Below are 14,000 nucleotides of genomic sequence, written 5' to 3' on the forward strand. Positions count from 1 at the left end.
GCTTCCTGTTGTGGTACCAACATGGGGGTGTGGTTATCCTTGACAATTATTGCTAGTCACCCTCCTTTTGTAGCTTGTTCCATGTTTTGAGGCTGTACAGCACAGTATGAGGTGTAACCTGGTAGTGTTAGGGTGCTGTTGTGAGCCTTGACCCAGTTTTCTGTTACAGGACAGATATCAACATTCTCCATACTGGGAGAGTTTAGACTGTATGCATCTTGCTGTTTAGACCTCTGGCATTGGGTAGCATTACATCTAGGTTCTTATCCCTTGTGATACCTATGGAGGTAGGTTTGTGTTTTGAGCCTTACCTATTCAAGGCACTCTGTGGGTAACAACAGCCTTTGCCAGTATCCATAAGGCCTGGACTGATAGGTGCACACCAACCCTAGCAGGTGGAGCATAATGTCATGCTCAGCATGTCATCCCAGGCTGGCACACATTGGATCCCCTTTGACTAACTGCAATACTTCAGCCAATTATTGCAATTGATCATCTCATCGTCATATTGTGGCATCATGCTTGGTGAGGGTAGTATGTTAGTCAGGGTCATCAAGTTTGCATATACTACATGGTGTTACATTGCTTAACACATGGCATTCATGCCTCAGGTGGTGCTGCAGGGCTGCCTCTGTCGGATGCATATACTACACTCCCTGTACATGTCTGAGAGCAGGTTATGTCATTTTAGGCATCCCTGTTATTATATGAATGAGTCAGAGAGGGGTATCATTCCCAGGGTTCCTACTGAGCCAGTGTATGTGCTATGCATTGCCTCTTTGCCAAGGCCAGGGCATACTGGGCATGCCTCCTTCTGCCTACTGGGGCAGGCTTAGGTTGTTCCTCCTCCGAGTCACGCTCTGCCTGTGATGGCCTTAGCAATGGTGGGGGGCTGTTTGGCCCGGCCCTATGCTGGTCCTGCTGCAGCTGTTTTCGCAAGATCATATTATGTAGCATAGCACATACCATGACAATTTGGGTACATGTAGTTGGTGAGTACTGCAAGGCTCCACCAGATGTGTTCAGACACCGGAACCGTGACTTGAGCAGCCCAAACACACGCTCTATTACATTACGTGTTTGTGCGTGTGCCTCATTATGGCGTTCCTGTTCAGGTGTGTGTGCATTTCTGATGGGTGTCATCAACCACGGCTCCAGTGCATAACTTGCATCCCCCACTAGGTGTCCATGTGGGATGTCCCCATTGGCAAATGTCTGGTACAGCTGCGTCAAATACCAGATATGGGAATCATGGTAGCTCCCAGGGCAGCCAGCACACACATTCATTATTATGCCCTGGGCATCACACACGACCTGGCAGTTGATGGAGGGGAAGCCATTGCCGTTGTAAATCCATGTATTGCATAAAACCCACATTTGTGGGTTTATAACCTTCATTTTTATGTTTTATATAGCACAGCCCATTTGCGCGGGTATTTATTTCTCAAATTTGCATCGGGGTACCTTGCCAATGGCCACATATTTGCCCATTGGCATGCTGCCTGACACATATGCACCCTTTATTTCTTATTTCTATAGGTAAATGATGGCACATTGCCTATCAATGCTCTAATGTCATCCTGTGCTAAAAGAACTCTCCAATATGTGCCATCATTTACCTATAGAAATAAGAAGTCACTAAAATACTTGTTATGTTATAAGGACTTTGTTAATAATGTTAGTAACTCATCTGAAGGGAGGGGTAAAGGCACGATGTGCTGCTACAATTGTAGTTGCTGTGGTGATATCGTACCTAACTCTGGAGAAGGACTGAACTTGAATAGCACCTTTAGACATCCGGTCACCAACAAATTGTATACTTTCCATGGTATGGCTACATGTACGTCTAGCTTTGTTGTTTATATAGCAACGTGTGCTGCATGCCCTTCATTTTATGTTGGGAAGACAACAAGGAAGCTTAAGGAACGTATAATTGAGCATAAATCTAATATTAGGAAACAATGTGAAAATAACGCCCTATATAAACATATAAAAGATCAAGGGGAAGAGCATATGTTTAAGTTTAGGGTGATAGATATGTTAACTAAATCTATGAGAGGGGGGGATTTGTGTAACCTATTGGATGTAAGGGAGTATGAATGGATAGTTCGTTTGTCAGCAGATATTAGTCCAGGCTTGAATGCAGCAGTGTCTTTAAAAACAATATTGGTTAGAATACAACATAATAGGTTGAAATAAGAATTGTAAACTATATAGAGTTTCTTAATTTTTAAAAACTTTTTATTTATGTCATGGTTGGACAATATTTTGTGTGTTCCCACACATTTCTATGTATCTTTATGCATGTAAGTTTTTTATGTAAATAAGTTGTTTTTTAACTTAATATTGTATGATGACATATATGGTCATATGACTTTGGCTGCAGGTCATGTGATGTGTTGTGGGTGTATTTATACTGACTTTTAAATGTACCTTATGTTAATCATTGATGAAGGGTGTTTGCCCGAAAGCTCTGTGTTTTTGATAAAGGTTGATTTCTTTTTACTCAACTGAGTTTGTGTGTATTTTACACATTGGTTTTATTGGCAGCTGCAGTTTTGATTTACATTACAGATTCTTCTCAGCATCTTCTTCTTCAAGCATACTTGAAGCAGTAACTAACTGCCATTGTATTGTCACTCTACGTTTTAATGCCAGCTGCCATACAGGCTCTATCTTCTCTTTCCTGAATCTTAGTCATTTCCTACTCTGTAGATGAAAGTGATCATTAGAGCTCCATGTTCTGGATATCCAGTTTTATGCCACTATGTCACATAATGCCTCCCCCAGTGCAGACCCAGGGGTTGAGCTACAATTGCAGACAGGCTGTGAACATAAAAAATTTTTGCACTAGTGCTGAATAGACCCGGATGGCCCACAAAAGCTTCAGACTCATTTGCGGTAGGGATAGTCCTTCTTCTTGCTCCTCTCCAAAGAAAACTGGCTCCCCAAACACAGATTTGTCACTCTAAGACCCCTAGTTAAATTCCTATCTTAGCAGAGACCCCCCCCCCCTTGGATCATCTAGGGCTAGCCTTCCATTGTTTGTTTTACCTGCCTCCAGTGTGGGCATCCCAAAGTTCTCCATAATGTCTTCATCAATGGACCATCACTTTCACAATCAGTCTGAGAATCACTTTTCCCCATCCTTTGTTGAATTCTTTTTCCAGCTTACCTTTACTCATGGAACTTTGTCTGTTTGGTATTACATTTTCACTCTATGACTTATACCCCTTTGGTGGCATCAGGAACACACATTCTGTCCTTTGCTCAGACTCTTCTACATGCTTTACCTTGGCATTTTCCCTCTTCAGACCTCTTCACAAGCCTGCATTAATTGGAAAATCTCCCTCCTCGCTTATGTCTGTTTCCATAATTTGGTCAGCTCTTCCTTCAGGCCCTTGGTTTCTTGAGAGTATAATGGCAACTTCAGGTCATCACTTTTAACTTTGGTTTTCAGTTGTGGTGTTCTTAGATGTACAGTGGATTTAAAAAGTGTACACACCCCTGTTAAAATGCCAAGTTTTTGTGATATAAAAAAATGAGACCACAATAAATCATTTCAAAACTTTTCCCACCTTTAATGTGACTTATAACCTGTACAATTCAATTGAAAAACAAACAAATCTGTTAGGGGAAAAATATAAAAAAAAATAAAAGCTTACAATAAGCTAGTTGCATAAGTGTTCACACCTGCCATCAATTAAAGAGACTCTGATTAACCCCAAATAAAGTTCAGCTGTCCTAGTAGAATTTTCTTGACATTTACTCAGTTGCCTGCTACAGCAGAAGCAATGGTTCACAGAGAGCTTACAAAACATCAAAGGGATATCATTGTTGAAAGGTATCAGTCAGGAGAAGAGTACAAAAATTTCCACAGCATTAGATATACCATGGAACACAGTGAAGACAGTCATCAAAAAGTGGAGAAAATATGGGACAACAGTGACATCGCAAAGAACTGGACGTTCCTCCTAAATTGATGAAAAGACAAGATGAAAACTGGTCAGGGTGACTTCCAAGTGACATACAGCAACACTGAAGGAGCTGTAGGAATTTCTGGCAAGTACTGGTTGTGTACTACATGTGACAACAATCTCCCATATTCTCCATATGTCTGGACTATGGGGTAAGGTTGCAAGATGGAAGCCTTGTCTTACACAGACAAATATCCAGGCCAAGCTAAAATTTGCAAAACAATATATCAAGTCTCCCAAAAGTATGTGGGAATATATGTTATGGTCTGAAGAGACCAAGGTTGACCTTTTTGGCCACAATTCCAAAAGGTATGTTTGGTGCAAAAACAACACTTCGCATCACCAAAAGAACACCATCCCCACGGTGAAGCATGGTGGTGGCAGTATCATGCTTTGGGGTTGCTTTTCTTCAGCTGGAACTGGGGCTTTAATCAAGGTGGAGGGAATTATGAACATTTCCAAATACCAGTCAGTTTTGGCCCAAAACCTTCAGACATCTGCTAGAAAGCTGAAGACGAAGAGGAATTTCACCTTTCAACATTACAATGACCCCAAGCATAAATCCAAACACACAAAATAATGGCTTCACCAGAAGAAATTTTAAGTTTTGGAATGGCCCAACCAGAGCCCAGACCTAAATACAATAGAAAATCTGTGGGGTGACCTGAAGGGGGTTGTGCACAAGAGATGGCCTCGCAATCTGATAGATTTGGAGCGCTTTTGCAAGGAAGAGTGGGCAAATATTGCCAAGTCAAGATGTGCCATGCTGATAGACTCCTACCCAAGAAGACTGAATGCTGTAATTTAATCAAAAGGTTCTTCAACAAAGTATTAGTTTAAGGGTGTGCACACTTATGCAACCAGCTTATTTACATTTTTTATTTTTTATATTTTTCCCCTAACAGATTTGTTTGTTTTTCAATTGAATTGTACAGGTTATAGGTCACACTGAAGGTGGGAAAAGTTTTGAAATGATTTATTGTGGTCTCATTTTTTTATATCACAAAAACCTTGCATTTTAACAGGGGTGTGTACACTTTTTATATCCATTGTATCTGTGTGTGTGTGTGTGTGTGTGTGTGTGTGTGTGTGTGTGTGTGTGTGTGTGTGTGTGTGTGTGTGTGTGTGTGTGTGTGTGTGTGTGTGTGTGTGTGTGTGTGTGTGTGTGTGTGTGTGTGTGTGTGTGTGTGTGTGTGTGTGTGTATATATGTGTGTCTCTCTCATCTGTAAGAAAACATCCTGTAACTGTAGGTGCAGTTCCTTTACAGAAAGCCTCAAAGGCATTAGGGAATTCTTTAAGTCAGTAAGTTCTTGTTTCAATGCATTCCAAGTGTTGTCTTTCAGTATAACTTCATTATTCTGGACTTCTTTCAGTATGTGATGAAGCGGTCTGCTTTAATTTGGGTATTTAATGATGCCTTCGTGCAGAGCCACCTTATTCTAGACAACATCTTCATTCCTAGGCATGTCACAGTTATGCAAGCGATTGTCCACTACTATCATAGGTATAACTGATTAGTGGTTAGCATGCACCATTCACAGATTTTCCACATAGAAGCACTCCTTCACATCTCTCTTCATTCAGCAACCATCAGGCATGAGTGTGCTCTGAGCCAAAACAAACTATGCTGAGCTACACGTAGTCACTACTGGCTGTAGGGAATGGTGCCATTGTGGGAAGATGCTCTGGCTTACCAGGTTGTAAACACTAATATCCAGATGCCTCTGTCAGTTCAGCATTACTATCCCCCCAAATGGTTCTATTGCAAAGGTATCTCCACAGTCCCTTTTACTCCTAACAGGGTTCTTTTCACATATCAGCACTGGGCATCATGAAGTGGCAGCAAACTCACCCTCTTCCATTGCCAGTCTTCTAGCACATTCTTAGACACTGTAAAATCTACGTCATGCTTACTGATAACAAACAATGTAGATGTCACCTGTCACAGGTGCAAATATGTAACCAGTCTGGAGGCATCCTTCTGATAGTCCACTGCTTACAGTGAATATTGTAGGCATACCACATGACAATTCACATGCAACATTATTATACTTACAATACAAAGCTGTTGTGTGCTGAGGCTGTTAAAAAAATTCCACTCAAGCCACCTGGAGCTCTTGAGACCATTTATCAGCATAAATCCTTCATTACACCTACTCAAAATACCTCAACATCAACACCAACATCAGTATGTCACCTACAGCAAACCACTCGCAGCTCTGGAAGGCATAATTCAGCTACTGAAACATCCTAGTTATTGGTGATCAGTTGGTAGACACAGAGATTTCACTTTCACAGGATGGACAAGGAAATGGCGATATTCATCTCTTTCCCAGGACCCAAGATAGTAGACATATTTAGGGCACTCAGCAACATTGCTTCCAGCAATTATGACTACAACATGACTGTACTTCATGTGGGGTAAATGGCCTCACAAAAGAAACTCAAAACCATGCAAAGGGATATATTGGAGCTTACACAGGATAAGACACCATTTCTGAGTGGAATCCTCCCTTCATCAAGAATGATGCCTATATACAAGGAAAAGATAATTGGTTTGAATAACTAGCTAAGTTTTGATATTATTCTGTTTGAATCCGGTATGTATTAACCTGGGAAGAAATGCCCGGTATTCCGATTTGTTTTGAAAAAGCCGGTTTGCATCTTTTATTCAAGGGGTTCCACATACTGACCAAAGCTCTTGCTGCCCCCCCCCCCCCCATTGTGCCTTTTTAGGCAGAGTCCAACTAATGAACATTTCTAGCTGATAAGCACCTCCAGTCCCAAACTAGATGATATTAAGAAGTCTTTCATCGATGTCCATAGTCCTTACAATAAACTGCCTGATTTTGAGACACTTGTTCATTGATAACATGCCAATGTAAACAACATTTCTCAGAAATGGTTAAAATCCTAAAAGAGTAGCCCTTCTGTACCTGGGTTTTGTGCCTATTATACCTCAGACTCACTGGTAATAGTGGTAGATTGTTAGTGTACATCAAGGAAAATATCACTTCAAAATGGATACTAACCCAAAAAGTAAGCTTATTAAACTGCTGTTCATCACAGCAAAATTTAATTTAATCTCATAGCCTGTGATCGTTCAACCTCCATGGCTTCAGATGACCATTATAGATTTTTGTCATTGATAAGGAATCTCCCTATAAACTATGAATCCTTGCTGACTTCACCACCTTTCCACTGATTGAAGATTCTGCACTTCCAACATTGTGTATGTTCAATATTTCTTGGACTGGATAAACAAAAACACCCTGGATCAGCTTGTACTCAAATTGTCCAGGGGCATAAGCATTCTTTACTTAGTACCCACAGACTCAATCCCTGTCTGCCCCCCTCAAATGGCTGAACCCTCATTAAAAAATCTGGTCATAATCTGATTACATTTACCCTCAGAACTTCCACATTCTTGGCTACAAAAAAAACACCCACTTTAAAAACTATAAAAAGTCCAACCTTGTACAGCTGCATGATGAAATCTTTAAACTTACTTATGTCAACTCCATTGCAGACCCCAGTTATGCAGCAAGCTACTCAAGTGATTCTTATGTCCATTTAAGTTAAGTGTATTGACCTAGCAGTCCCATCCAAAACCAAATATGGTATAAGTTCAAGAAATAAGCTGCCCTGGTTGTGTACTGATATAAACAAACTGTATAACCGGAGGTAGAAACTCCTTAACATGCCTCAAAGGGCTAGAACCCCTAAAGCATTAAAATAATTTTAAAAACCTCACTAAAAAGCTGCATTCAACTATAAAGACCAGTAAAGCATCACACAGACTAGCAGCAGAAGTAAAGGATAATTACAAGAGGTCCTTCAATTGCATGAAACAAAAACAAGAAATAACTCCTAGTTCTGGTCTGAGTTTCCATATAATGGAGCCTCTCACTTAAACCCACAATACATTGCAAACATACTGGCTAGCATGTTTGCATCAAATTTCTCCCCTGACATTACCATCCCCTGTAAAAAAATTTTCAGAGTCACCTCCCCCAATTATCACTAATGAAAATGTTCTTAAAGTATTCTTAAAGACCAAGAACGCGTCCTCCATCAGCTGAGAAAACATACTAGGTTGTCTAATAAATGGTGTTAAACATTCACTCACCGATTGCCTCCTTAAACTGTTTAAGCATTGCTACATGATGAATTATGGAGCACTAAGGGCAGAATCATCATAAAACCAATGAACTATATAGAACCATTAGCCTTGCAAATCTTATCTGTAAAACTAAGGAATACAACTTCACCAGTCTCATAAATCATGACATCAAAAACCTGATTAAGTTAGACTCACTGCACTTCTGCTTAGTAAAGGGCAGGTCCTGCTTGCTGAATCTTGGCAGCTTCTTTGAGAAGGTCACTCAAGCAGTCACCAGTAATTAAACATCCATGCTGCCCTCCTTGATCTGGTCAAAGCATTTGATATCATACCACATGATAGAATTATTTATACGTTGATGACCTTAAACATAAATCTCTACATGGTAAGATGGATAATCTGTTGGCTTTGGGAAAAAACATACATTGTCTAAGATGGTGACATCTCCTCAGGCAGAGAAAATGTGACCAGTAGTATCCCCTGTGGATCTGCACTGTACCCCTTCTGTTTGGTATTCATTTTTCAGACCTCCAAAGTGACACTAGTACTCTCTGGTTAACAAAGGTTTTTTTTATTGCAAGTTGGGTATGGTTTTTGAATCTCCTCTGGATACAAATACAGTCCAAAATGAACTAATAAATTCTAGGTGCATCATAAAAGAGTTCAAACTAAACTATAAGAACTACAGCATCACCCCCTTCACAAAGCAGAAATACTCTGCATATTACTGCAGTGAAAACCCCCCTCGACCATTTGAATCAGGGACCAGGGATCTGGACACATGGGCTAACATCTCCCTCCCCATTGATGATCATGTGGCAGCAGCTATTACAATATCCTTCTTCATTTCACAACAAATCACTAAGGACATATCTTCAAAAATGAAAGAAGTCATTGTCACTCTGTATTCTGCCCTAGCAAGACCTATTATTGAATATAATGCACCCTTCAGCATGTGTCCTACCAGATATATTAAAAAACTCAAAAACAAACACCAAGGTTCACAATGAAAAGGATCTCTGGTCTCAAAAAAAACTAGCTATCAGAAGAGACTTGAGTCCTCATCTTTATATTCAGTGTCCTACAGACTCCTGAGGGGAGACCTGTGCCTAACATGCTGTGTCCTTAGAGATCAAGTTATTATCAACTTCCTTTCCCTCAACAAGTCAAATTGTGTTGGCAAGAAATAAATAAAACTAGATAGAGAGATAAGTTTATTACCCAGCACCTCCCTTTGCTCTGGATTAAACTCACTTGGCATGTCAAGCAATGTGATCGTCTGTAATCACTCACTCATAGCTTGGACGGTGTGATGGATGCCCTTACATTTACACCAGGGCTTAGAGACATCACCAACCTTGCAAAAGGTGGTTCAGCCAGAGGGTAGGTACTGGCAAGGTGCACATGGCCTATGGTCTGGCTTGCTTTCTATATCCCATGATTCTATGATTAACTTCAGGCTGACAAGTGTTACCATTTCATTGAACATCTTCTAAAAGAATGATGACTTTCTAACTTTAAATGGGTGTTTTCATGGTTTAAGTCATCCACAAAATCTCACATGTGGGTGCCACCTTTACACGACTTGTGATAATTTTGTCTGTGATATTACGGTTAGAATCTTTCTGCCAACTACTGTGCTGATTGGACTCATGAAATGCTGTTCTATATGCTTCAAAGGGGACACTGCCTAAGACAGCTATATAAATATGACAGTCATGCACGTTTTATTGCTAAATAAGTACAACTATCTGAAAAATGCTGAACTTAGACACTAACTGTCACTGACAGGTTTTGAACATTATATAAGCTTTCATGTGATACAATGTCATCCTAAGTAAGTTCCTCCAGGGTTAAGTTATGCAAGAAATATTAACGTGGCACACTTTCATAATTTTACATGAAAATAAATGTAAGTATCTCAATCGCTGAGCACCTTATTTGGGCCAAAAGCCTTTCCTAATGTGTGTGTTGATTTTGCCTTTGAAATAAGGGATGCTCCTCACACTTCTAAAAAGACACTGCCTAACAACCCTGAGCACTTAGTCTGACACTGGCATTAGACAAGTAAAGGCTTCTACATGTCAAACAATAAATTAGTCAAAAAAGGAGCTGCAACAATAACTAATAACCTTTTGTTGTCTAAGTACACAAACCTGAATGTAGTGTGAAAGGCAAAGTAAACACAATGACCATGTCACAATACTGGTATGAATAAAAATTAATGGAGCCTTCTACCATGGTTGCTAATCACAGACGACTTGCCAAAAATGTCACCCTCTAAAATGCTTAGGATGTCTGAGTAGACTGAATGAATGCGTGGAGATGTGAAATCTGTAACATATTCAAGAATGCTGCAAGGAAATGTTGCAGCATGAAATTCCAGAATAATATACCATACCTCTTAACTGCTATGATTTAGGCAAGACACTACAATTTTGGACCTCAGATTAAGCTTTACTCCTCCTAGATTTACAGTGTTCCTCATAAAGACAAATATGTTTATTTGTGCATACTTTATTAAATGCATAAGCTAAACTTATACAAAGATTCACTAGATATAATATATAGGGTTGAGTACATAAAGGCCTTCTAGTCTGAAAAATTAGAAAGTGCTCCTCTTTCTGTCCCTTACCTATGATTTTTAAAGGCCAGTGCTATGATTTGTAATGCTTGGTTGACAGGTATGTAGCATGCATTTCATGAAAACAAGGGTATATTTATTTCAGTACAAAGAGACATATATCCTTCTTTGCATTGTTTATGATTACTCTGTTATCATAGCCCTCAAATATATTTATGCTAGTACATTGCTCCTAATTAGGTAATATCATAAAATGATATGCTGAATTTTGAAATTTTGTGAGTAATGAAGTAACCATACTACTTGGAGTCCTAGCTATCTGCAAAGCAATGGACAAATGGAGTAAATGGTCCGTACTGTCAAACTCTGATTAAGAATGTGATAATTCAGTAAACGCACCACTTTTGTCTGTAGGGCTTTCACTTGCACAATTGTTCATGGGTAAATGTATGAAATCAAGAGAAATGAAACTATTTAAGGGATGGCAACACAGAAATCTTAATACAACAGATCATCAAATAATCTTTCTAATCTGCAAAAAGGAAAAAGAGTGAAGATGAATGTAGATTAACAGAAAATCAATTTTCCTGCTATTGAGAATGGTCCAGTGGAGCAACAGATATCATATATTCTTTGTTTATAAATATGCAAATGTATACAGAACAAGGACTAATTTAATTAAACAATCTAGGCTAGGAGAAGAAAAACTGCCAATTTGTCTTGATACTAGTGCAGAATCCCCAAGGTCTGAGACAGAGAAATTACTGAAATCTTTTCTTCATGAAAGTATGCCTTGGAGTAGTAATTCATCAAACTGCTGAGACTGCCAGAAATAGATTAAGCTGATTCTGAGCTGTCAGCCAGTATGTCACATACAACTAACGTTTCTGATCATTCCATTGTGAATAGATAGTAAGTGGAAGACTGACCTAGAAACCAGGATGGTGACTGTACCTAATGTGTAGACTTACATCTGCACTTTGATCCAGTCAGTTGGAAAAAAAAGTATGCCTGCTTTATTGAGTCTGTGTGCATCACATGGCAGACATAGTATATCTAACATGCTCTAGCATACTTAGACTCTTACAAGAAAAAGAAACAAAAGCTTCTCAGTACCTCCCAACTGTACAGATTTTAGCAGAATGTCCAGATTTTTGCCTCATATTTTTACCCTGTTCCTCATAAAATTTGTGATTTTTTTTTGGGGGGGAGGGTTTGTGGCAAATCAGAGAGGATTGAATTCACTAAATAATGAGAGTCATGTGAGTTTTATACTTCATAGCCTTCAAAAAATGCATGGTAACACAATAACTTTTATTCTAGCAACTTTCTAAGTTTATAACAACAGAATTTAAAATTTGTCCTGCTTTTTGTGGCTTTGTCCAAGTTATTTTTGGCTTTGTCCAGATTTTGTGTGGTAAGAGGTTGACAGCTATGCTTCTCACACTAAGGGAATAAATATCACATATTTCCACTGGTGAGCTCAAATGGTCCGCAAACATTTCTGGCATAAGGTAAAAACTTATAAAGCCAGTTATGTATTGAATATCAACACATAACACTATTGAGAAGAGGCAAGGTTTAAGCAGTCACAGGGGATGAGATCAATTAATCCCAATACAGAGTATCTCACTGATGTTGCTCACAATATCACAGACAGAGGAATCTTAAAAGTACACACTGAGGAACCTTGTTTGCAGACGCCTCTTGAACAAACCAAAGAAGCGTTTTAAGCCACAGACCACTGCAGCTTCTTCAGAGAAACAAGTTAGACAAAAAACACTCACTTTAAAAATACTACATCAGGAAATGACATATTACTGTTTCCTGTTACCGAACAGTTGTATTTAAAGACACATACAAAGTGCTAAAAGTTAAAGGCATCCCACATTTAAAATCATTTTAAAAGTAGCACACAATAAGAAATGGATTCAATTATATGAAAAGATCTCAGCGACTTAACAGTGATAACATAGATGACAAAAAACAGATGTCATTACTATTTACAATAAACTACTATACAAAATGTGTAAGTAGATCTATCGAAGAGTATACTCTGATACTCACTTAAAACATTAAAACAAATTTGCCTTATGAGGTGTGTGTAAGGAATAAATACTGCTCATATTTGCTCAGGCTTAATTTATTAAACATTCTGTTTGTGCTCCATGCAGGACTAAGGAGAAAAAGGAAAAAGGGAAAGTAACGTGAGAAACTAAGACCACTAAAACTAGGTTATAAACCTGACTGTTAGGTTAAGCAAGCCCTGAATAGTAGGCGGTCAAGTCAACTAGTAGACCCAAATGTGTTAGTGCAAGGTGCTGAAAACAAACAGGACTGCCAAGTCATCCAATATGTTTTGCCTGATATGGGTCAGACCTAAAGTCAGGAAAACTATATAGTAACAGTAGGTTTTACCTAAAATAACTTTTTAATTTAAGAACTGGGCAATGTTGCAGTTCTCACAATTTAAACTATGTCCTGAGAACAATGCAATATGTTTGGCCAGTGCGTTGTCATGTCCTAATTGCATACAAGTGCTCATACATCCTATCTAAGAGCAGCAGTTGCACATAGCAATGTATATAACTGATTTGCTCTAAGTGCATGCTTGATGACAAACTTCCTGTCCCTAACAAGGAATGTCTCCCTGTTCGGACATTGTTACAAAAGTTACAGAAACCACATCTGGACATTCTTTTATAAAAACTATACTGTTGGATATCCCTTTGTAATAGTTCCTTCTTAAAAATGAATCTGGGTTCGTCTCCAATTTTCCTGCTAGTGATGGATTTGAGGATATCAACCTCCAATTCTTACAGCTCAAAGATAAATCTGTGTTTGATTCTCTGCGGTCCAACATTGCTACCTATTAGACAGCTTATAGGCACCTAAACTACTAACTACACTGGAGACCTTTTGTTTAGTCAATAAAGGGTGTAGAAGCCTCTAGTTCTTTTAAGAGTAACTTCCTCAATAAGTTCACAAACGAACATTCCTTAACAAAATCCACATCCCTTCACTATAGATCTTTTCTGTTTGTGAGGTGAAAGCTGGTGAAGTGCCGGTGGACCTGAAGCACTGATGACAAATATCCTTCGTAAGCTTAACCTCTAAATTAACCAGCTCAATGGTAGAAAATTTAAACGTGAACTTCCGGAACTCTGTGTAATTACTAATATTATCCACTAAGTTTTTGAAGTCAAGGTAGCGGTAAAGGTAACAGGGCCATAATACCAGGAGATCAGCCAAGATGTTTGCTTCCCAGTACCCCCCCGTTTCTGTAAATAGAAGTCACCGTCAAATAGGAAGTAG

This window comes from Protopterus annectens, chromosome 2.part0 (assembly GCF_019279795.1).
Source record: "Protopterus annectens isolate FY-2018-M chromosome 2.part0, PAN1.0, whole genome shotgun sequence".
Taxonomy (NCBI): Eukaryota; Metazoa; Chordata; order Ceratodontiformes; family Protopteridae; genus Protopterus; species Protopterus annectens.